The sequence below is a fragment of the Pimephales promelas genome, chromosome 4 (assembly GCF_988280905.1).
Source record: "Pimephales promelas chromosome 4, fPimPro1.hap1.1, whole genome shotgun sequence".
NCBI lineage: Eukaryota > Metazoa > Chordata > Actinopteri > Cypriniformes > Leuciscidae > Pimephales > Pimephales promelas.
In genome coordinates this window covers 47,292,850-47,319,626 of record NC_142772.1, presented here as the reverse complement: position 1 = coordinate 47,319,626, position 26,777 = coordinate 47,292,850, and the positions used below count along the sequence as shown (strand labels likewise).

The following is a 26,777-nucleotide window of genomic DNA, read 5'->3' as shown; positions in this document are numbered from 1 at the left end:
GCTGCCCCTTTAAGACCGAGACCAAATCTAATCGGTAACCGGTAACTGAAGCACCATCATTTTCTCCCTATTATTTACGTCCATTTAAGACATAATTGTGTTTAAGTGAATAAACTGTGTTTAAGCGAATCTCAGAGCTGGTCATTTTGACATTTGTATGTATATTTGATAGTTAAGGAGGACACACGAAGCCCAAAGTATAGGCTACTTTTCTTGTCTCGTTGCAGTCCGTTTCGGAGCGCGCACCGCCTTGTGAACAGGCTCTTTCGCAGGCTTTTGTGTTTTTAATAGCCATTTTTGATCTTGCAACAGCAGAAGACAGCATTTTGCAACAATCGCCGATTGTGCTGACGGTACGTTTGGGTTTTAGGAAGAACTGACAGCGCTCCGCAGTGCTGTGAAGTAAAGGAAGTTAAGCTGGACAGATCATGCGTCTTGTTTTTTAACGGTTTTATCTCAAATATCTTCTTTATATAATCTTTGGAAGCCGAAATACAAAATATATTAGAATAATATCCCACATCTAAAGTGTAACCACGTTGAATGTTTAGTTCTGTCCTCATTGTCACTCATTAAGCAGGGCTGTCGTGTTGCGCGTGCTGTGGCTTTGCGTGAGAGATCGCTCTCTCTCCTCTCTCCCTTCTGAACTGCGAATTTCAAATTTGCATCACAGACAAATGGTTTAATTAAAATATAGTTTATATATAGAAAAGGCTGGCGATATAAACATGTTCAAGATAACGTATTTATAGGAATGATAAATAATTTCTCCAGTACCGACAGCAGAACCGATAACGTCCGAGCTTATCGATACAGCGGTCTTTCAAAATTCAGCACCGGGGCCCGTTTAATACCGGGTTTCGGTACCCATCCCTATATAAATACCTATGCATGCATGTATATATTTAAGAATTATTTGCGCTTAAATTCTGTATATATATATATATATATATATATATTTTATGTATGAATAACACATTTTCTTAAATATATACATGCATGTGTGTGTATTTATATATACAAAATAATTATATACAGCACACACAAATATATTATGTAAACACACACTTTTATTTTGGATGCGATTAATCGCAATTAATTTTTGCACAGCCCTAATATATATATTGTATATGCACACATGTACATATATATATACAAATATATAGCTTGCTACCCTTACCGTTAGCTGGATATAAAATTGCTCATAATATTAATGTTTATAAAAACATGCCCCACCGCTACTTTTACCTTAAATCAAAAATAATAATAAAATAAACAATAAAATAACCTAAAAAACTGCAAAGACGCTTGGAAACAAATAGGCTCTGTACTTAAGAATATTATAAAAGGAAATCCTCCTTCTGGAACACAAATCAGTGCTTTAAGTTATAATCCAGAATTACTGTTTCTTTATTAGTTTTCCCTGTACTGGCAAAAGCAAGGGAACTTTCCCACCTGGAAAACAGGGACTAGGAATGTTGGCCTGTGTATTCAGCCATCTGTTTTGCCTGGTCCACAGCGAAGACTCTGTGCATGTGTGTGTCATACGAGTTTAGACTAGAAGAGCTCCGGCCGTCAAACGTTTTCAGCATTCAGTAGATTCCACCCCTAACAAATATACAATTTGGTGGAAGTCTAGAGCTTATAGACAAACTATCCACATGTAACCCTATAGCAGGATGTATCAATCTACACCCCAGGAGGACTTGTGCTGTATATGTGAACACTCTAACATGTTTAGTCCACTGCCAGTGGGCGATTACAAGACTTTGATTGATGTCTACACCCAGCACAATGCCACATGCTGGTTTGCTTGCGGAAGGAAACAGATTTTTGAATTTTTCTGTGTACTAATTACGTTCTAGAGAGCAAAGCATCAATGCATTGTTATGATGATTAATGCCATTCTTTTATTATATCTAAAACATTTCATAATCCAGCACTCTAAAAAAATGCTGGGTTGTTTTAACCCAAATTTGGGTCAGAAATGGATAAATTCAAATGTCTCCATATTTGACCAAAAGATACTACAATCAACCCAGTACTTTTTTTAGAGTGAGAGGTTGTTCCTCTGGATTTTACGTTTATGTATTTCATTTTATTTTTATTCATGTTTAATTCATTGGAATGATGCATTGAAAATGAGCTCACTGGACAATAATGGGAGACAAATTTCATCTAGTGGAAGCGTTTGGTACTGCAGCCAAACTATTTTTGAGATATCAACCTCAAATTTGTATCACAGCTTGTTCAGATTTATGGCTTTGATTTTCTCACAGTTTTAGAGTAAAAGGTTTTTTTTGGAAAATACACATTTCATATAAAAATTGTAGGGCTGTTAAACGATTAATCGCGATTAATCACATCCAAAATAAAAGTTTGTGTTTACATAATATATGTGGGTGCACTGTGTATAATTATTTTATATATATATATATATATATATATATATATATATATATATATATATATATAAAAATAGACACACATGCTTGAATATGTTTAAGATATATTACCATGTATATAGATATATAATTTATATTATATATAAATATAAATATTTTATATACTATTTTTTTCTTAAATATTCATGCATGTGTGTGCATTTATATACAAAATAATTATACACAGTGCACCCACATATATTATGTAAACACAAACTTTTATTTTGGATGCGATTAATCGCGATTAATCGTTTGACGCTAAAAAAAAGCACTAAAAAATTGTAAATGGTATTATTGTGCATGTTTCATTTTTTTTTTTTTTTTTTTTTTTTACTTTTTTTCACTTTTTTTGACAACACACGAACAGTGCCACAGGGTTAAATCATTAGGGGATTGCATAACCAAATATTCATGAGATAATCAGCTTCTAAATGGAAAGCAAGAATGCCAATTTATTTACTTTTCTATTAACCTTAGTTCCAGAAGTAGTTCTCAATTACAATTTGGGAAGAATATTTTTTTTTCCTCCACAAAACAAAATAGTTTTAAGCCATGAACCACACCATAATGAATAACTAGGACTAATGTTAATTTGATGCCCAAAAAAAAAATACATTAATCTGATAAAAAAAAAGGAGTTCTTAAATTCTTGTAAGTGTGAATAAGCTACAATAAATAAATAAAATGGACAAACCAAATACACACCTAAACTCAAAGAGTGAATGAACAACTCATCTCATGAAGCATTATAAATGATGTTATCAAATAAATAAAAATTCTACAATATAAAACTACTAACTTATAGTGCCTGATTTAGAGTATTAAAAACAATATATTTTAAGTTTAGACATGTACTTAAACAGTTTGAGAGTAAAGGGAGACTCAACTCATTCGCAGTGTTTCATGGGAGTGAGAGCTGAGCTGTTTGTGTATGGGTTGCCAAGCGTAAGAATTTTTCTGGACCGAATGAATTATGTGACAGCAAATGCATGACAAAAAACAGTTACACTTTAATAATGCATTTCCAAAGCCATAATGCATTTCATACTGTGAAAGGCAAAACTAGGCAAATCACATATATAGAACTATATAAAAGATATTGCTTTTATGTAACTGATAACTGTGATACACTAGCATGTGACAAGCTCTGAATAATTTTGGATGGAAAGATACTTTATTGTCTCGCGAATCAATGCTTTCCTCATTAAGGCGACCTCCAGAAATCTCCAATTTCACTGAACTGCTGAATACCTCCAGAACATTGACCATGATGAGGATACCATCAGAGAACTGCCCCTACGTGACACTTTCCCTTAAGTAAGTGAGAAGTTTCATGGTGGAACGGATACACCAGACATGAATTCCCTCGTCTGCAATGGCCGCTCACCAAATCCAATGAGTGATTCTCATAAAAAACGAAAGAACCTGGAAGTGATCCATCAGCACCAGGCCATCTGCACTACAGGTCCACATGCAACCCAGACCTGTCTGTCTAGACTCACTGAGATTTATGGGAAGTAGGCTTCTATCAAAGATTACTCATGGGAACACAGACCCTAGAACAGACCGTATAACTGGTTTGCGGCGCAGCTGTTCGGTGCAGATCACCGCTGACGTTCATTTTATCCAATAACACCTGGATGTACTTGACTGAAATGAAAATTTTTACTTGGACATGAATTCGATTTCTTTAGTTTCATGCTAACATCAAAAGGAAAGACTTGTTGACATCTTCAATGTTCAGGACAACACACTAACTTATACTGAATGCAGCATAAATCCGGTGGAAAGTATGTAACGTTTCAGGCTGCATGTATGGAATAACTACATGACCTACTGCTTTTGTGAAATTTGCTTTATACAACCAGAGCACACCGCACAGAACACTATATTAAACAACACTTTCTGTCTTGACTTATTTGACCAAACTGCAAACAGTTAACCCTCAGGTGCTCTTCGGTCATTTCTGACTGAAAAATTTTCTGTTTTGAATTTCTAAAAATCACGGCTTCATCGGAATGTTACGAAACTTGGTGACTTTTATGGCTTTATGTATGTGAATACAACAAAAAAATTGAGGTCATGATCCGAGCATGCTAAGTGGTCTTAAAAAAATAGTCACACTTGTGGTCTTCGGTCAAAAATGACCGACCCATAGGAAATGAATGGGAAATTGACAAAAAAAAAAAAAATCTTTGAATTTTTGTATGTACAATCTACAAATCGGCCACAATTCTAAAAAAAAGTACACCGCAGGAAAGGGGTGACACCTTTACAACATCTAGAGTGCAAAACAGACAAACCCACCCCCCCACAAACACACACACACAAACACACTTTTATACACTACACACCAATAAATTTTGATTACAAAAAGTATGTTTTGAATTTTTTAAAATCACGGCTTCATCGGAATGTTACGAAACTTGGTGACTTTTATGGCATTAGGTATGTGAACACACAAAAAAATTGAGCTCATGATCCGAGCATGCTAAGTGGTCTTATAAAAAATAGTCACACTTGTGGTCTTTGGTCAAAAATGACCCCCATAGGAAATGAATGGGAAATTCACAAATTTGTATTTATTTATTTATTTATTTTTTTAACATTTTTTAATAACAAAATCGTTTTTGAGATTGTTTCAACTATATATTCAAATCCACCAAAAAAAAAAAAAAAAATGTGTTCATAAACATCTGGGGAATTCACACGCTTCTCCATAGAGAGCCGTACATGCCATCTAGTGGTTACACCATGATTCTATGATTTTTCTCCATACTGTAACCAGATGGTGCTAATTTTCTTCAAAAAATATTTTTTTTTCTGAAGGCCTAGACTCTATATTAAACTAAAATAGTGCATTAATAATTTTTTGAAAAAAATTATATAGAGAGAAAAATATATATATTTTTCCATGACAAAAATAGACCATAAATATTGCATAAATATTAATAGATTCAATCAAATTGTCTCAAAATACTAAATTACAAAGAATAAATATTATAGAACAAAAATAAATTGCATTGGTTTTACTGGGATGGAGGAAATTTAATTTTTAGGTGTCCGGTCACTTTTGACCGGGAATATAACAAGTGTGACTCCGAAACAAAGAGCACCTGAGGGTTAAACATCTTCGCTTTGGCAATATGCACTAAATGCTTTGCTTCTAGCATCTTATCATCCGATAGTGGTTGTATCTCTCTATTAGTGTTACTCGATCTTAGTGCTGCATTTGATTCTATTGACCAGATCATTCTTTTAAATAGACTCGTAAATTATGTTGGCATTAGAAACGGAATTGCATTAGAATGGTTTAAATGCTTATCTTATGGTGATCTGATAGTTATCGGTTTATAGCAGTAAATGAAGACAAGAGATGTCATATCGATCACAAGTTCAGTATGGAGTACCACAAGGCTCAGTACTAGGACCGTTGCTGTTTACTCTATACATGCTACCCTTGGGGGATATTGGGGGATAACTACTGCCCTGCTTCATTAGGAATTTGTTATGCTGTTATGCTGATGATACTCAGCTCTATATGTCTTCACGCCCTGATGAAACTTACCAATTCACAAAATTAACGGAATGCATAGCTGATATTGAAAAAACGGATGAATAGTAATTTCCTACTACTTAACTCCTGAAACTACTTAACTACTGAAAAAACTGAGACTCTAATTATTGGACAAAAAACATCCTCACATAATAATCTAGAATACTGTAACACTCTAACGAAATATGTGTAACTCTTTTGGCGCAAGTCGACTTGAGTACGGCCAAATACCAGAAGCTAGGTATTTTAGTTGATAAAGTTTTAAATATAGATATTTTTAAATATATTTTTTAATATTTTTAAATATAGATGCACTTTTATCAGGGATGGCATTTTTTAATATATCCCCGATTGTATTCGTCTGAAAGAAGAATGTCATGTAAACCATAGGGCGAGTAAATCGAGGGCTAATTTTAATTTTTGGGTGAACTATCCCTTTAAGAAATTAAGAATTAGAGATAAATGAGTTAAAGTACAAAAGTCTAAATACAATGTTATTAAATAAAAATGCTAAAAACAAAATTAAAAATATTATACATTTTATAAATGATATGATCAACAAAATATTAATACACTAATATATTAGTACATAATACTCATATAACACTGCATGACACATTCATTCTCATTTCTCTATATTCTTCACACTCTGACAATCTATTCATAAGCAATCTGGACTAAATGAATTGGCAAGATGGCTAGAATCAAAAAAATGGCAGATTGGTCCACCAAACCTCCAATTTCACACTCAAACAATGTTCTTTTTCTCTTACTTAATTGAAGCCCTGAGGCCGTGGGTCGATCTCACTCCAGCTGTCCTGACAGACCCCTTCCACTCTCTCTTTCTCTCTTCCCATCATTCCTTCCATACCATCACAGGAGGAAGCGCACATAGCAGAGGAATCATAAACCCCATCTGCCACTGACCTCTGACAATTTATGCCCTTTCATTTCATGACTCTTTCCTCAGGTCTTAAACCACAAACGTCCCACTGTGCTAACCTGATGCTCTTCCATAAACCTGGAGAGAAAACTGCCAGGGTGAAAGAAAACACCATCTGGGTTTTAGCATGAGCTTCAGAACATCCAAATGAACTGCAACAATTCACTTATCAGGCTGAGTGATCACTTCTATACCACATAAAGGCCACACGATCTGTTAATGGTGCAGCAGAAGTCAAAACATAATTTACGGGGCCACTGAGTGTCATCAAAAATGTCTCTACAGTCCGATATCCAAAAATGATGACTCTACAGTCCACTGTTCCAAAACCTAGCGAGCTGCCTTGCTGTCCCATGTGAAAAAGTACACTTCAGCATACGTTTTAGAGTACTTATTATGAAAAAAAATAATACTTAAGTGTGAAATGAATGTAATGCTTTCGGACACATGCATGTTATTTGCAATTAAATAAAAAGGCATTATAGTTTGAATTTACATTAAATGCAATTAGCCTTTTTCCAATGGCTCCACCGAGTGCCTAAAGAGGCAAATACTTTCTAAAAGTACAGGTGACCCAATGGTGTCCTAAAACTCCATCAGGTGACCCAATGGTGTGCTAAAACTCCATCAGGTGACCCAATTGTGTCCTAAAACTCCATCAGGTGACCAAATGGTGTCCTAAAACTCCATCAAGTGACCCAATGGTGTCCTAAAACTCCATCAGGTGACCCAATGGTGTCCTAAAACTCCATTAGGTGACCCAATGGTGTCCTAAAACTCCATTAGGTGACCCAATGGTGTCCTAAAACTCCATCAGGTGACCCAATGGTGTCTTAAAACTCCATCAGGTGGCCCAATGGTGTCCTAAAACTCCATCAGGTGGCCCAATGGTGTCCTAAAACTCCATCAGGCGACCCAATGGTGTCCTAAAACTCCATCAGGTGACCCAATGGTGTCCAAAACTCCATCAGGTGACCCAATGGTGTCCTAAAACTCCATCAGGTGACCCAATGGTTTACTAAAACTCCATCAGGTGACCCAATGGTGTCCAAAACTCTATCAGGTGACCCAATGGTGTCCTAAAACTCCATCAGGTGACCCAATGGTGTCCTAAAACTCCATCAGGCAACCCAATGGTGTCCTAAAACTCCATTAGGTGACCCAATGCTGTCCTAAAACTCCATCAGGTGACCCAATGGTGTCTTAAAACTCCATCAAGTGACCCAATGGTGTCCAAAACTCCATCAGGTGACCCAATGGTATCCTAAAACTCCATCAATTGACCCAATGGTGTCCTAAAACTCCATCAGGTGACCCAATGGTGTCCAAAACTACATCAGGTGACCCAATGGTGTCCTAAAACTCCATCAGGTGACCCAATGGTGTCCTAAAACTCCATCAGGCAACCCAATGGTGTCCTAAAACTCCATTAGGTGACCCAATGCTGTCCTAAAACTCCATCAGGTGACCCAATGGTGTCTTAAAACTCCATCAAGTGACCCAATGGTGTCCAAAACTCCATCAGGTGACCCAATGGTATCCTAAAACTCCATCAATTGACCCAATGGTGTACAAAACTCCATCAGGTGACCCAATGGTGTCCTAAAACTCCATCAGGTGACCCAATGGTGTCCTAAAACTCCATCAGGTGACCCAATGGTGTCCAAAACTCCATCAGGTGACCCAATGGTGTCCTAAAACTCCACCAGGTGACCCAATGGTGTCCTAAAACTCCATCAGGTGACCCAATGGTGTCCTAAAACTCCATCAGGTGACCCAATGGTGTCCAAAACTCCATCAGGTGACCCAATGGGTGACCCAATGGTGTCCTAAAACTCCATCAGGTGACCCAATGGGTGACCCAATGGTGTCCTAAAACTCCATCAGGTGACCCAATGGGTGACCCAATGGTGTCCTAAAACTCCATCAGGTGACCCAATGGTGTCCAAAACTCCATCAGGTGACCCAATGGTGTCTTAAAACTCCATCAGGTGACCCAATGGGTGACCCAATGGTGTCCTAAAACTCCATCAGGTGACCCAATGGGTGACCCAATGGTGTCCTAAAACTCCATCAGGTGACCCAATGGGTGACCCAATGGTGTCCTAAAACTCCATCAGGTGACCCAATGGGTGACCCAATGGTGTCCTAAAACTCCATCAGGTGACCCAATGGTGTCCAAAACTCCATCAGGTGACCCAATGGTGTCCTAAAACTCCATCAGGTGACCCAATGGTGTCCTAAAACTCCATCAGGTGACCCAATGGGTGACCCAATAGTGTCCTAAAACTCCATCAGGTGACCCAATGGGTGACCCAATGGTGTCCTAAAACTCCATCAGGTGACCCAATGGGTGACCCAATGGTGTCCTAAAACTCCATCAGGTGACCCAATGGTGTCCAAAACTCCATCAGGTGACCCAATGGTGTCCTAAAACTCCACCAGGTGACCCAATGGTGTCCTAAAACTCCATCAGGTGACCCAATGGTGTCCTAAAACTCCATCAGGTGACCCAATGGGTGACCCAATGGTGTCCTAAAACTCCATCAGGTGACCCAATGGGTGACCCAATGGTGTCCTAAAACTCCATCAGGTGACCCAATGGGTGACCCAATGGTGTCCTAAAACTCCATCAAGTGACCCAATGCTCCCGCTGGGTCTCCGCAACTGCCTCCAGCCAGGCCTCAGCATGGAGCCGGCCGCAGTAGGGACGCCCAGCCCACTCCAGGCGGCAAGCGACAGCGAAAGCATTCCTGAGCGAATATTGGAATATTGCAGTATGTATTATTAATGAATTACCCATGCACTTAATTTTTGTCAAATTCATATGCTCTCGTAATCAAAATATCGTTCTCCTCCCTCTTCTCTGATGGCGTGTCAACTGGCACGAGGGCGGAGCAACCTGTCACTCACACGAGATCCACCAATAGCAAACCACAACAACCCAATCAACTCCTGATGGACAAGTCCTGCCCTGTATTTTGTCTTGTTCGAGAAGCTGTTTAACTGAGATATATATCACAATAGGAAAAAATACTACAGCAACTTCAGTTTCATGCCACCTCAAATACATCAAATATCTTTCAAATCCCCTTTGAGAGACACAGAGAGAGAGAGAGAGAGAGAGAGAGAGAGAGAGAGAGAGAGAGGAAGGAGAGGAGAAAGGTGCAGTACATATTTAAAAATACATAAAAAAGAATAATTAATACATGCATACATTTTTTTTTTAAATGATGGGCACTAATGAGACATTCTCAACTGGACCAGGAACGTATATTCAGATAAAATGCCTAAATAAAGCCTAAATAAAATACCATAATTACCAAATGTTGTATCCTATCCACATTTATTTTAAAGCACTGCTATTCTACTGTCAATTTTTCAATTGTCATTTCATTTTTCAAAAAGAATTTGAAGAGAAACATCTGAGACAAAGTTGATACTTCAAAATAACCGAGAACTCAACTGAATCTCTTTTGTGAAACATTTAGGTTCCAACATGAAATAAAACTCTTTTCAAAAAATGTATGGTCTAAAAAAATCTCTTTAATGTCTCAATTGTCTCTCCAAGACAGTTATGGAATTAGATGGAGATCGATACGAGTCTCCAGCTTCTCCCATGGTTTCAAAAATCTGAATGTTTCATATACTGCCCTCAGTCTTGTCAAGAAATCAATATCCGAGACCAAAAGTCAATATGTTTCTCAATATGAACCCTGAATGATGACAGCCGACTCATTTCTATCTATTTTTAATGGGATTTTTAAAAGACAAATCTGATAATAACAGAGCTCATACTTAAAAAAAATTAAAGAAATGAATCTCCTCTGAGAAATAAAATGTTCCTTTAGACTCAAAGGAAAATAAAAATGAGATCTCTTAAATGTCTCAATTGTTTCTCCAAGATGGTAATGAGATTACAGTATATGGAGAGAAATATTTCTCTCATTTAATTTTGAATTCAACATCTGCAATCAAAACTCAGCATGTTTATCTCAATATGAACTCTGCATGAGAACAATGGACTCATTACATCTATTTTATAATCGACAAAGTTGATACTTCAACAGAATTCTGAGAAATACAATGCTTTAGGTTCCAACACATATGGAAATAAAATAAAACAAATAAGATCTCTTTAATGTCTCAATTGTTTCTCCAAGAAAGTGATAAGATTATAAGAGAAGCAGGAGACTCAGTTTAATGTCTCTTGAATTGTCAAGAAATCAATGTCTACAATGCAAGTCAATATGTTAATTGCAATATAGATGGAAATCGAACAGCTGACTCATTTGAATCCGACAAAGTTGTCAATAATTAAGAGCTCAACAATCTCCCAAGCAAGGAAAGAGAAAACCTCCTCTGGGTCAGTAGCAGTGAATGGAAAGTTCAACATCCAAAAAAAGACTAAAGCGCTGCATCCATAAGATAAGACAGATGAAGAGGATAAAGATACCTGTGGTGATGAATCAAGCGTCCACTGAGTAAATGAGGTGCAGAAGACACGAGTCCGACCCGGCGACGAGATGCGAGACCTCCAGCTTCTGTCCGTCTCCGTGTCTCCACGTGCTGGAAGATCTGAGAGCGTCTGTGATGTTTCCCACACACCCCTCTGCCCGCCGAGCCTCTGGGCTGAAGTGTGTGAGAAGGAGAGAGAGAGAGAGGATGAAAGCACTACACCTCTTTAATATGAGAGACTTCAGTCAGAGCGCTGTGAATTGCAAGGACTGCCCTTAAATAGCCTTTTCACGAACTCATACACGTTCTCTCTCTCTCTCTCTCTTTCCCGTCCTGTTCTTCCCTCCTACTGCTTTGAGGTGTTGAGATGCCTACACACTCAGCATATATTACCCATACTCTCTTCTCCCTGGAGCGAGAACATACGCCTATACGTACAAGTTCAACGGCGGTATAAGATTCTACAGAGACATAAAAGCAAAGAGAATATTTAATAATTCTACAATTTTAATACGGAGATGCTGTATGCACAGAAACATAAAGAGGATGGACTAAAAAAAAACTCTTAAACTTCACACTTGAAAAAATCTGAATCCGACATCACATTAGATAACAAAACATCAACTCAAGTATATTAAATTAATATTCTGAAACTCAAATAAATGAATATTATAAATTAATAAATAAATTAATATTCTGTAAATTGATCATAAGTGACCATTTATAATTAACAAATTATTTACACTTTCAATAAATGCTGCTCTTTTGAACTCTCGATTCATTTTTATTTTATTTTTTATTTTAACACTAAGCATTGTTACACTAGACAACCGATGCTGTGTGCATAGGGCATTTAGCGTAAAGCTCGTTTGCGGCCCGCGGCCCTGATTAGGCTTTTGCATAAAATCAAAACATCCAAAATAAAAAGACAAGATTATTACAAGGAACAAAATAACTACAAATACTGTACAACAATGACATATTGACATACCTATAACGTAACTAATCTACAAAACACTCAACGTTCACATCAAGAGTCCTGAATAAAATGTTTCTCGAGCACCAAATCATCATATTAGACTGATTTCTGAAGGATCATGTGACACTGAAGACTGGAGTAATGATGCTGAAAATTCAGCTTTGATCATAAGAAATAAATTACACATCAACATAAATGACAATATAATATTTCACAATACTAAAGTTTTTACTTAATTTTTAGCGGAAGAGTGAGTGAATGAGTGAGTGAGTGAGTGAATGAGTGAGTGAGCGAGTGAGTCAGTGAATGTGTGAATGAGCCAGTAAATGAATGAATTAGTGAGTGAATGAATGAGTGAATGAGCCAGAAAGTGAGTGAGTGAATGAGTGAGTGAATGAGTGAGTGAGTGAATGAGCCAGAAAGTGAGTGAGTGAATGAGTGAGTGAGTGAATGAGTCAGTGAGTGAGTGAATGAGTGAATGAGTGAATGAGTGAGTGAATGAGTCAGTGAGTGAGTGAATGAATGAGTGAATGAGCCAGAAAGTGAGTGAGTGAATGAGTGAGTGAGTGAATGAGCCAGAAAGTGAGTGAATGAGTGAGTGAGTGAGTGAGTGAGTGAATGAGTGAGTGAGTCAGTAAGTGAGTGAGTGAATGAGCCAGAAAGTGAGTGAGTGAGTGAGTGAATGAGTCAGTGAGTGAGTGAATGAGTGAATGAGTCAGTGAGTGAGTGAATGAATGAGTGAGTGAATGAGCCAGAAAGTGAGTGAGTGAATGAGTGAGTGAGTGAATGAGCCAGAAAGTGAGTGAATGAGTGAGTGAGTGAGTGAGTGAGTGAGTGAATGAGTGAGTGAGTCAGTAAGTGAGTGAGTGAATGAGCCAGAAAGTGAGTGAGTGAGTGAGTGAGTGAGTGAGTCAGTGAGTGAGTGAATGAGTGAGTGAATGAGTCAGTGAGTGAGTGAATGAATGAGTGAGTGAATGAGTCAGTGAGTGAGTGAGTGAGTGAATGAGTGAGTGAGTGATTGAGTGAATGAGTCAGTGAGTGAGTGAATGAGTCAGTGAGTGAGTGAATGAGTCAATGAGTGAGTGAATGAGAGTGAGGGATTGAGTGAGTGAGTGAGTGAGTGATTGAGTGAGTGATTAAGTGAGTGATTGAGTGAGTGAATGAGTCAGTGAGTGAGTGAATGAGTGAGTGAATGAGTCAGTGAATGAGTGAATGAGTCAGTGAGTGAGTGAATGAATGAGAGTGAGGGATTGAGTGAGTGAGTGAGTGAGTGAGTGAATGAGTCAGTGAGTGAGTGAATGAGTCAGTGAGTGAGTGAATGAGAGTGAGGGATTGAATGAGTGAGTGAATGAGTCAGTGAGTGAGTGAATAAGTGAGTGAATGAGTCAGTGAGTGAGTGAATGAGTGAGTGAGTGAGTGAATGAGAGTGAGGGATTGAGTGAGTGAGTGAGTGAGTGATTGAGTGAATGAGTGAGTGAATGAGTGAGTGAATGAGAGTGAGGGATTGAGTGAGTGAGTGAGAGATTAAGTGAGTGATTGAGTGAATGAGTCAGTGAGTGAGTGAATGAGAGTGAGGGATTGAGTGAGTGAGTGAGAGATTAAGTGAGTGATTGAGTGAATGAGTCAGTGAGTGAGTGAATGAGAGTGAGGGATTGAGTGAGTGAGTGAGAGATTAAGTGAGTGATTGAGTGAATGAGTCAGTGAGTGAGTGAATGAGAGTGAGGGATTGAGTGAGTGAGTGAGTGAGTAAGTGAATGAGTCAGTGAGTGAGTGAATGAGTCAGTGAGTGAGTGAATGAGTGAGTGAATGAGAGTGAGTGATTGATTGAGTGAGTGAGTGAGTGAATAAGTGATTGAGTGAGTGAGTGATTAAGTGAATGAGTCAGTGAGTGAGTGATTAAGTGAATGAGTCAGTGAGTGAGTGAGTAAGTGAATGAGTCAGTGAGTGAGTGATTAAGTGAATGAGTCAGTGAGTGAGTGATTAAGTGAATGAGTGAATGTATGAATGAATGAATGAATATTGCCCTAATGTTTTTAGCCATGCAGGGACAACTCAGTTACGACTACTGTAGGAATATCAGACGAGATGAGTAAACACAAAAAAGCATGTTTCATGTTCAGAAAGCCAGATTTATTGACTGATGTAGAACTAATTATCAACCGCAGACTTGAAACACTTTCACTTCCAGCTCTAGCAGAAAGAAAGGTTGGAAATGATGTTTAACGGATTAAATCTTCAGATGTGTCCTTTTGTATATTTGTCTGAACAGCAGCCTAAGATGCCACTAAAAAGGACATTATAACTGACACACAACATCAACAACCTCTACTTTCTGGTCAATCAGCCACCTGTTTGCAATCATCACATCAACCTCTCCATTTCACTAGTGTACTTACATTTCGCTTAAATGACAATCTGGGTGGAATCCCTGCCAAGAGGATATAAACTATTGTGCGATTTCTACAGAAAGTGTGCCTAACCCTAAATCTTTTCTCATTCGGAGATACCCAGAGGGCCAGTATGTGTGCGGCAGACATTTTGGTTATTTTGCTATAGCGTTAACGGCATTCAAGACTCAGTCTAAACGCAAGCTGGTATTTTGATGTGCTGATTCCAGTCAAAACCATTCAGATGACACGCATGAAGTGTTTTGCTAAAAATATTTACAGTTTAAATGACACTTTACTTTCCACAAAAAGGACTGGAAGCTCAACTAAATAGTCAAAAAATCTCTTCTACGCATTTCTCCGCTTCTTTGGCTTGTTTCCTAATCTAGTTGTCTAATAAACCTGGAATTGTATTTTCCTTTGACTTTGTATAAAATCATCTAAATGCATGCATTTAAATGCCTTAAGAGCATTAATAAAATTGCATTATTATAATTTAACTTATGTCATGAAAGCCTCTTTTGAACCCCTTTGGTACAATAAACAGATGATTGTCAAATTATCTAAATAATCTTTTTAAATCTTTAATCGTTTTGAGGTAGCAAGAGAAATGTGTTAAAATTAGCTACATTTCATGCAACATTTATGTTATTTTTTATAAGTCGAACTAACATATTTAATAGTTCTCTCCCTCATAAGTTTTGTGCTTTTATGCTTTAAACAAAAGTAATGGAAAATTTGTGAAAATGTTTTAATATTTGTGAGATTGTTCACCGGCCAGCATGATTTAATTACATATTTTTCTTCCATGATTCAAGCCCGTTATATACAAACACTAAGTCATAAAGGCTGGATTGTGTTGTTGTTACCATTGTTTGCCGATTATGTCATGTTCACCAAATAAAACCAAATTGCCCACACCTTCATGACAACAGCATTACCCTATTTTTCCATTAAGGATAAATGTCTAATTGTAAAGTAAAGCTAAAACTATTAAAAGATATTTTCAGCATTTTCAGTAATTGAAATTAAGCTGACATTTTTAATAGATTTATTACCATACATTATATATATATATATATAGTGAAAAACATAAATAAGTGAAATAAATCAACTGAAAAAAGTTGACTAAAATAAAAGAAAATTAATACAAATTTTATTAAAGCTAATTAAACAAAAACTCAGAATTTACTTGAAAAATAAAACTTGAAATAAATAAAAATTAATGCTGAAAAAAATCTAACATTAAAAAAAATCTAACATTAATAAATGAGGTATAAAAAATACTAAAATATCATTGATCTGGAAGGGAATGAGGAAGTGAATATCCTATACAACTTAAATGTAGAATAGTCTTTGGGGAGTTAGGACCCACACAGATCACAGGGTTAACGCCCCCTGCTGGCCTCACTAACAACTCTTCCAGCAGCAACCTGCTGGTTTACTAAGGAGTCTCCCATCCAGGTACTAACCAGGCTCAGCCCTGCTTAGCTTCCATGGGGGACAGTCTTGGGCTACAGGGTGACATGACAAGTCAATCCACGACAACACATCCATTCTTAACCTTTCAGATCTGAAGCACTTGAACATCTGGAGATATCATCGTTTCTAAAGAAGCTAAAACAAACATGGAATTACTCCAACGAAACCACCACAGGAACACAACATGTGCTACAGAACACACACAGAACCACAATTGTCTGCTGAAGTCAACATGAAGAAAAAAAGGTGACTCAATCTGCATTCATAAACTTATCAGTGCATGCTATTCTAAAGAATAAAATTGTTTTGTTTCAATAAAGCATAAAAACTTGCAATTTCATTTGGAAATACATCACATTACAATTACAGATATAAAAATGCAAAAAACTTAATCCTGGAATGCAAAGAGATGTGCTTAGTTAGGTGCAGTCTAAATATTTATCAGAGTGATTCATCATGAGTGCATCAGCACAACAATACGCGTTCAGAAAGCACCCGTTGAGCCCATCTGGACACAATGGACACGGTTTTCTACTGATCGTCCGGACATGGGGAGCTCCGGGGGGAACGGGACGGTTCATTGATGGGTGAGATGAGAAACTAAGCCCAATGAAATGTGCTTCAACTATGAAGTCTGGCCTGATGCCGGGATCATATCACAGAACACATGTGGCACGCAAGATAAGGAGTTTTTAATTGAACCATAACGGGGCTACACTAAGGTTTGGAAGAGTTATGTTTTTAAAAGAAGTCTCTTATGCTCACCAAGGCTGCATTGACAGGTATATGATGAAGGAAAACAATAAGGTGAAATATTAATACAATTTAGAAATCATTCTGATATTAATCAATCAATCTATCTATCTACACTGTAAAAAAAATATTGATTGTTTAACTTTAAAAAGTAAGTAACCTGGTTGCCTTAAAATTTTAAGTTCATTGAACTGGAAAAAGTGAGTTAATACAATGAAGGAGATTAATTTAACCATCAGAAACTCAAAATTATATGTTATCTGAACTAAATAAATTATTTAAGTTGATTTGACAAAAGACAAAATGTTGTGATTACTACACTGTAAAAAATTTTGGTTGGTTTAACTTAAAAAAGTAAGTAACCTGGGTTGGCTTAAAATTTTAAGTTTATTGAACTGGAAAAAGTGAGTTAATACAATGAAGGAGATTAATTTAATCATCAGAAACTCAAAATAATAAGTTATCTCAACTAAATAAATTATTATAAAGTTGATTTGACAAAAGAAAATGTGTTTTGATAACAAATCTTGAAAATATTTTTTACAGTGTACACTGTAAAAAAATATTGATGGTTTAACTTAAAAAAGTAAGTAACCTGGGTTGCCTTAAAATTTTAAGTTGATTAAACTGGAAAAAGTGAGTTAATACAATGAAGTAGATTAATTTAACCATCAGAAACTTAAAATAATAAGTTATCTCAACTAAATAAATTATTATAAAGTTGATTTGACAAAAGAAAATATGTTGTGATAACAAATCTTGAAAATATTTTTTACAGTCTATCTATCTATCTATCTATCTATCTATCTATCTATCTATCTATCTATCTATCTATCTATCTATCTATCTATCTATCTATATATCTATCTATCTATCTAAACAGAAGTCATTTGAGAAGTTTATGAATGTATCAATGATTTTTAATAGTGTAATCAAAAAGTTTATGATGGGGAATGATGTCAGTGTCATCACACGCTTGTATTCTGAATCAGCAGGCGCAAAAAAATATTCAAGAATATCCTCTATTTTGATGGTTATTTTGCCATTAAAAGCACATAAAATGAGTCTGTTGATTATAATGAGGTCATAAGTGGGGTATCTTAGAACGGAAGACTATGAAGGGTTTTACACACGTTACTCCTCAGACATTCAGCAGATCTGTCACCCTCTCTAAACATGAACAAATATGGGATTTCAGCCACAGCTCCTTCCGATTGTGCCAGCAGCTCGACACCCTCGGCCTGGCAGAGACCACTGACAGATCCAAACACACCCTCTGATGCTCAGGTTAGAGTCAAAAACAGATCCACTGACTGAGAAACAACATTTAACAAGGGTGTAACAACGATTTGGCTCGATACACTGACAAAGCCAAAATAGAGTTAAAATGACGTGTTTTTGTTTATTATTACTCCAAACACATATGCTTAAATGGAAAAATATTGTTCATTAAAATGCTAAATTTGCTGTTACACCAGGACTGGACTTGAATAGGCTTGGATTTAGAAAAAATTATGATTCTGCTAAGCTGAAAAATATGCACTTATAAGAAAAGGTTCCTGTTAGGCGCTTCATAGATAGAACCTTTTATGAGTTTCCAAATTTCATTGTAAATCAATAAAAAAAAAAAATCTATATTTAAAGTCCCTGTAAAGGCAATTCTACAAAAAAGTTATCTAAACACATTATAAATGTTACATATGTATTGCTAAAACATATTACAAAGGCTGTGAACTGTGAAGTACTGAAATGTGGAGTTAGACCGTTAAACAGTTTTTCACCGTTGCAATTTTACGGATTGTTTGGGCGGGGCTAAAACAGGGCTCGATGACGCACCGGAGCCCATGAGCTCCTGGACACGCCCCTATTTGATGACTACTACACAATAACACTCCCCGAGCACATTCACATTCACCGTCCTATTAGTTACTACAGCTGAGCCTACAGTTTGCTACCTAGCTATGCCTTCTACAAGGACATGCAGAGGCTACCTGGATGCGATCATGTACAAAACAGATCGGTATCTTCATTTAAATTCCCTAAAAACGATCACATCAAGAAGAGGCTTTTAGAGAGCCAACCTTGATGAAGTTCTGAGGATCAACGCCAGCACCCGCCTCTATAGTGATCATTTTACACAGGATAGTTTTATAAACTTTCCTCAGAGACAACTGGGATTCACTGATGATCCGCTGTTACTGGTGAACGGGGCCGAAACGACTATCTCCCGCCTCAGTGTTCATCCTCCCGTTGCGAAAGCAGTTTCACCTAATATCACCATCGACAGCTTTCCCACTAGTGGGCGTGGTTTCAGCGCAGCCAGCGGACACGCCCCCAGCGTTTGAGAACAGAGATAACTGCTCATTTTTTCAAGATTTTGATAGCTTATTTTATGTACTTGCCGGCTTTTTTTATCCTTCAAATTTGGCTGGGTGGCTAATAACACATTTTTCTGTGGTGTGACAAACTCAGAACACATACTTAATTTTGACTTTACAGGGACTTTAACCTTTTGTTATAGTAAAATTATGTTAGACTCACTTTAAGATCCAGTATACTGTTAAACATGCGTTTTCTTTCTCAACTGTTTACATTCACATAAACATAAATGACTGTGTTTACGTGAATACTGCACAAGACCTGCATTTTGACTTAATTTTGTGTGTAGTTGACTGTTTAAAGGCGCAATATGTACATTTTTTTCGCCACAAGGGGCGCAGTTTCCAACCATAACAAATTAAATAAAATGTCATTTTATTTATTATTCCAACAATAACAATTCAAACTTTTATGAGAACTATTGGAGTTCATATTGAGATCTCTGACCTTTAGGTTGGTATCTTGGTAAAAGTGAGCACAGTTTGAGAGACATTATTGAGGTCTTTGGTAAAAGCATCCGTGATCTCATTGCTGAGATGAGAGATTTCCTACGGGATTAAGTTCCTCCATGTGAAATTAACTATAGCTTTCAAACTAGACCAAGAAATGTGGCTTGTACCATGTGAACCGCACGTCTTTCTTTGTTTAAACATCATAAAACTCAAGAAATATATACAATATGACTTATTTATGGTGTTTTGAGTTTTCTCCATGGAGAGATGGGTATGAAAGGGGCGCATAGAGTGAGGGGTAAATTATACAAGGTCTGTTGAATGCTGAAAAATTGAAAAAGGACAATTGAGAGTTCACTGAGCTCTTAACACATTACAAAAACATGAGCGTGACTGCAAAGATACACTTGACCTCTAAGGGAAGGTCACACGGATTCATGGAAGCCATATGTATTTCACAGGGATGTGCTTTTGGGTGGATGAATCATGGATGCACTTTGACAGCTCAGTGCCCTTGACCAATTCTTCCTTAGAAAATGTATTACTCAGAAAATTATGAATTTGTGAGTAAATGGAAAATAAGAGTAGTAGACGCCATACAAACACAAGTGGTTCCCGAACTCGATTGAAACACTGGATATTGTAGGGATGGGCGGTATGACCAAGATCGTATTTTAAACTGGGGGTAATTTTACACTACTGGATCATATACATCACTATATAGTTATTTTTGTAAGAAAATTCAATTTAAAAACGCTGGCATATATTTGTCATCAATATTCCTGGTTCGTTTTCCAAGGACAGAAAGACTGTAAAACATAAATGCATATATTTGATATTTTAAATTTTTAAATAACGAAGTACTTAATAAATAAAATATAAACTTTTAATATCTCCACCGGTTGACACATTCCTATCGTTGTAATGTACATCGCCATCCCACCTGTGGTCCAGCAGTCCTAAATCAGCCATCATGGGCTGGACTGGACCACCATAACACCAGCATGACCACCACCACCCAAGACGTTCCTGAGAATGACTTCAGGTTCAACATACCGAATAACCTCATAAACAACATAAACAGGAACTCTTTGATGATTACAAATGCTTTAGAAATGTTTTGGGTGATGTGGCAGAGGATGATTCTTGTCAAACTTGTCTTACTGTATGCATTACATTATGCAACAAGTTACATGTACTTGTCTATTGCTTTTAACAATACATTTAGTGCAATAAAACTCACATGACTTTGGATAACTGGACTAACTAGCGGACCCACAGCAGCTCAAATGTAGGTTTGGTCATTTTTAAAATGTCTGAGACAAAAATCTGTCATCAAAATTATTGGGTACCATTTTGCCCAAACACCAGGCAACCATCTCTGAACACAAGATTACAGTTCTGAGGCACAAGTAATTTATGATTTACACAAAAAGAGCCACAGTGGTTCCAGTAGCTTGTTTTCATATGACGTCACGCCACTTGCCTTGCGTTGCCATGGCGCGAAATGCAAATGGAGGACAGGAAGTGATTTGATGTATTTAGAAAGCACTATAATAAACTCAAAAAGGCTATCTTTTGCGTCGTTTATCGTTATTTAAATCAATCAAACCACTCATCGCTTTAATTGCATTAAAAGCACAATTTCATTTCCAGGCTTAGGAATGCAATTAAATTGCAACTAGGGATTTCAGCCACTAAAACATCAGCGATTTATAAAATAAAGTATATTTCAAAAGCAGTTCTAAAATGTAGAATCTATAATAAGCTCTGGTGTAAAGGGAAAGACAATGCAACTACTGTAAAAAGTACCATGATGACTGTTGATGGATTTATTATTATATATTTTAGTAATGTCCATAAACAATCAGCTAGCCTTTTAAAATGAAATTGACTTCTTTTTTGGGGTCATTTAATGATACTAGCAGGAAAAACACATGTGAGGAGATTCCGGTCGGTTTGTTTGGCAGCAGATCTGAGTCTTAATTTGGATGCTTAGCATTCAGTGAATTGAACGGCTAGTTCTCGGACATCTCTTCCAAAGACAGCGACGAAGCTTCTTGAAGGCAAGATGGTCCGGTTGCATAACAGAGAAAGACACACAAGGGCTGTGATGAGTATTTTTTTTCACTAAAATATCCACGGTTCCCAAAAGGCCCCTGACAAGCTGCGTCCACTATTATTATTGTCATAGATACTGCTGGGGTTCAAATGCTCCTTTTTCGTCATACAAGGATAGAGTACTCAGTCATCTGAAGCATCTGGTTTATGTGCTACAGTAAGAGGGCTATTCATTCTGTGTCATTCCCATATGACAGCGAGCTTAGAGATTTGTCTGTCATAATACCCTAAATGGAACTAGCAGTGGCCCCTGGACTACAGCTGAAGCTAGTCCTTCCAAATACAAGCAGCCAACAATCCATTGATTTACCGTAAAAACAAATAGATAGGAAAAGGTATTTTAACCCTTGTGTTTTATGCTTGAGCTACCTTAGTTAGTGTTCCCACATGTCTTTTATATTGCTTGTAAATTCTATAATATCTCCAAATATTGGGTTCAGTCTTTCTGTCAAGTTTCCTATCCATTAGCCCAGGTTTTGAATTTCTTTTTGGAACAGACTGATTATAGGCCTCATTGATCGGAGCGTATGCACCTTAGTTTTTGAGTGATAAAATTACACTCAAACTTATTTACCTAAAAAAAAAAAAATCACTAGCATTTTTTTTTTACTTATGGAATAGGCCGAAATTTATGGAAGCTTGTATCCGCCACTCTTAATGAAAATAAAAAAGGTAATTGCGACTTTTTATCTCACAATTCTGACTTTATTTCTCAGAATTGCGAGATGTTAAGTCATAATTGAGTGATATAAAGTCGCAATTGTGAGATATAAAGTCAGAATTGCGTGATATAAAGTCGCAATTGCGAGATATAAAGTCATAAATGCGTGATATAAAGTCATAATTGCGAGATATAAAGTCATAAATGCGCGATATAAAGTCATAAATGCGCGATATAAAGTCATAATTGCGAGATATAAAGTCATAAATGCGCGATATAAAGTCATAATTGCGAGATATAAAGTCAGAATTGCGAGATATAAAGTCATAAATGCGCGATATAAAGTCATAAATGCGCGATATAAAGTCATAAATGCGCGATATAAAGTCATAAATGCGCGATATAAAGTCATAATTGCGAGATATAAAGTCATAAATGCGCGATATAAAGTCATAAATGCGCGATATAAAGTCATAATTGCGAGATATAAAGTCATAAATGCGCGATATAAAGTCATAATTGCGAGATATAAAGTCATAAATGCGCGATATAAAGTCATAAATGCGCGATATAAAGTCATAATTGCGAGATATAAAGTCATAAATGCGCGATATAAAGTCATAATTGCGTGATATAAAGTCAAAATTGCGAGATATAAAGTCATAAATGCGTGATATAAAGTCATAATTGCGAGATATAAAGTCATAAATGCGCGATATAAAGTCATAATTGCGAGATATAAAGTCAGAATTGCGAGATATAAAGTCAGAATTGCGAGATATAAAGTCAGAATTGCGTGATATAAAGGCGCAATTGCGTGATATAGTCAGAATTGCGTGATATAAAGTCAGAATTGCGTGATATAAAGGCGCAATTGCGTGATATAAAGTCAGAATTGCGAGATATAAAGTCAGAATTGCGAGATATAGTCATAATTGCGAGATATAAAGTCATAAATGCGAGATATAAAGTCATAAATGCGCGATATAAAGTCATAAATGCGCGATATAAAGTCATAATTGCGAGATATAAAGTCATAAATGCGCGATATAAAGTCATAAATGCGCGATATAAAGTCATAATTGCGAGATATAAAGTCATAAATGCGCGATATAAAGTCATAATTGCGAGATATAAAGTCATAAATGCGCGATATAAAGTCATAAATGCGCGATATAAAGTCATAAATGCGCGATATAAAGGCGCAATTGCGTGATATAAAGTCAGAATTGCGTGATATAAAGTCATAATTGCGAGATATAAAGTCATAAATGCGAGATATAAAGTCATAAATGCGCGATATAAAGTCATAAATGCGCGATATAAAGTCATAATTGCGAGATATAAAGTCATAAATGCGCGATATAAAGTCATAAATGCGCGATATAAAGTCATAATTGCGAGATATAAAGTCATAAATGCGCGATATAAAGTCATAATTGCGAGATATAAAGTCATAAATGCGGGATATAAAGTCATAAATGCGCGATATAAAGTCATAATTGCGTGATATAAAGGCGCAATTGCGTGATATAAAGTCAGAATTGCGCGATATAAAGTCATAATTGCGAGATATAAAGTCATAAATGCGCGATATAAAGTCATAAATGCGCGATATAAAGTCATAAATGCGCGATATAAAGTCATAATTGCGAGATATAAAGTCATAAATGCGCGATATAAAGTCATAAATGCGCGATATAAAGTCATAATTGCGAGATATAAAGTCATAAATGCGCGATATAAAGTCATAATTGCGAGATATAAAGTCATAAATGCGCGATATAAAGGCGCAATTGCGCGATATAAAGTCATAATTGCGAGATATAAAGTCATAAATGCGCGATATAAAGTCATAATTGCGAGATATAAAGTCATAAATGCGCGATATAAAGTCATAAATGCGCGATATAAAGTCATAATTGCGAGATATAAAGTCATAAATGCGCGATATAAAGTCATAAATGCGCGATATAAAGTCATAAATGCGCGATATAAAGGCGCAATTGCGTGATATAAAGTCAGAATTGCGTGATATAAAGTCATAATTGCGAGATATAAAGTCATAAATGCGAGATATAAAGTCATAAATGCGCGATATAAAGTCATAAATGCGCGATATAAAGTCATAATTGCGAGATATAAAGTCATAAATGCGCGATATAAAGTCATAAATGCGCGATATAAAGTCATAATTGCGAGATATAAAGTCATAAATGCGCGATATAAAGTCATAATTGCGAGATATAAAGTCATAAATGCGGGATATAAAGTCATAAATGCGCGATATAAAGTCATAATTGCGTGATATAAAGGCGCAATTGCGTGATATAAAGTCAGAATTGCGCGATATAAAGTCATAATTGCGAGATATAAAGTCATAAATGCGCGATATAAAGTCATAAATGCGCGATATAAAGTCATAAATGCGCGATATAAAGTCATAATTGCGAGATATAAAGTCATAAATGCGCGATATAAAGTCATAAATGCGCGATATAAAGTCATAATTGCGAGATATAAAGTCATAAATGCGCGATATAAAGTCATAATTGCGAGATATAAAGTCATAAATGCGCGATATAAAGTCATAAATGCGCGATATAAAGTCATAATTGCGAGATATAAAGTCATAAATGCGCGATATAAAGTCATAATTGCGAGATATAAAGTCATAAATGCGCGATATAAAGTCATAAATGCGCGATATAAAGTCATAATTGCGAGATATAAAGTCATAAATGCGCGATATAAAGTCATAATTGCGTGATATAAAGTCAGAATTGCGAGATAAAGTCATAAATGCGTGATATAAAGTCATAATTGCGAGATATAAAGTCATAAATGCGCGATATAAAGTCATAATTGCGAGATATAAAGTCAGAATTGCGAGATATAAAGTCAGAATTGCGAGATATAAAGTCAGAATTGCGTGATATAAAGGCGCAATTGCGTGATATAGTCAGAATTGCGTGATATAAAGTCAGAATTGCGTGATATAAAGGCGCAATTGCGTGATATAAAGTCAGAATTGCGTGATATAAAGTCATAATTGCGAGATATAAAGTCATAAATGCGCGATATAAAGTCAGAATTGCGTGATATAAAGGCGCAATTGCGTGATATAAAGTCATAATTGCGTGATATAAAGTCATAATTGCGAGATATAAAGTCAGAATTGCGAGATATAAAGTCATAATTGCGAGATATAAAGTCATAAATGCGAGATATAAAGTCATAAATGCGCGATATAAAGTCATAAATGCGCGATATAAAGTCATAATTGCGAGATATAAAGTCATAAATGCGCGATATAAAGTCATAAATGCGCGATATAAAGTCATAATTGCGAGATATAAAGTCATAAATGCGCGATATAAAGTCATAATTGCGAGATATAAAGTCATAAATGCGCGATATAAAGTCATAAATGCGCGATATAAAGTCATAAATGCGCGATATAAAGGCGCAATTGCGTGATATAAAGTCAGAATTGCGTGATATAAAGTCATAATTGCGAGATATAAAGTCATAAATGCGAGATATAAAGTCATAAATGCGCGATATAAAGTCATAAATGCGCGATATAAAGTCATAATTGCGAGATATAAAGTCATAAATGCGCGATATAAAGTCATAAATGCGCGATATAAAGTCATAATTGCGAGATATAAAGTCATAAATGCGCGATATAAAGTCATAATTGCGAGATATAAAGTCATAAATGCGGGATATAAAGTCATAAATGCGCGATATAAAGTCATAATTGCGTGATATAAAGGCGCAATTGCGTGATATAAAGTCAGAATTGCGCGATATAAAGTCATAATTGCGAGATATAAAGTCATAAATGCGCGATATAAAGTCATAAATGCGCGATATAAAGTCATAAATGCGCGATATAAAGTCATAATTGCGAGATATAAAGTCATAAATGCGCGATATAAAGTCATAAATGCGCGATATAAAGTCATAATTGCGAGATATAAAGTCATAAATGCGCGATATAAAGTCATAATTGCGAGATATAAAGTCATAAATGCGCGATATAAAGTCATAAATGCGCGATATAAAGTCATAATTGCGAGATATAAAGTCATAAATGCGCGATATAAAGTCATAATTGCGTGATATAAAGTCAGAATTGCGAGATATAAAGTCA

General features: G+C 36.2%; 1 protein-coding gene across 10 annotated transcripts in view; it reads right to left on the bottom strand.

Moving 5' to 3' along the window:
- The window catches only part of tnca (tenascin Ca), a 107,240-nt gene that overhangs the window by 62,816 nt on the left and 17,647 nt on the right, over positions 1-26,777 (bottom strand). For 9 of the 10 annotated variants that reach the window (XM_089130619.1, XM_089130621.1, XM_089130624.1 and 6 more), the window contains exon 2: positions 11,400-11,575. The gene's annotated coding sequence lies outside the window, so the exon portion shown is untranslated. Of the gene's footprint in view, positions 1-11,399; positions 11,682-26,777 lie in introns of those variants that run through there. The other variant, XM_089130620.1, reaches the window with a different exon arrangement.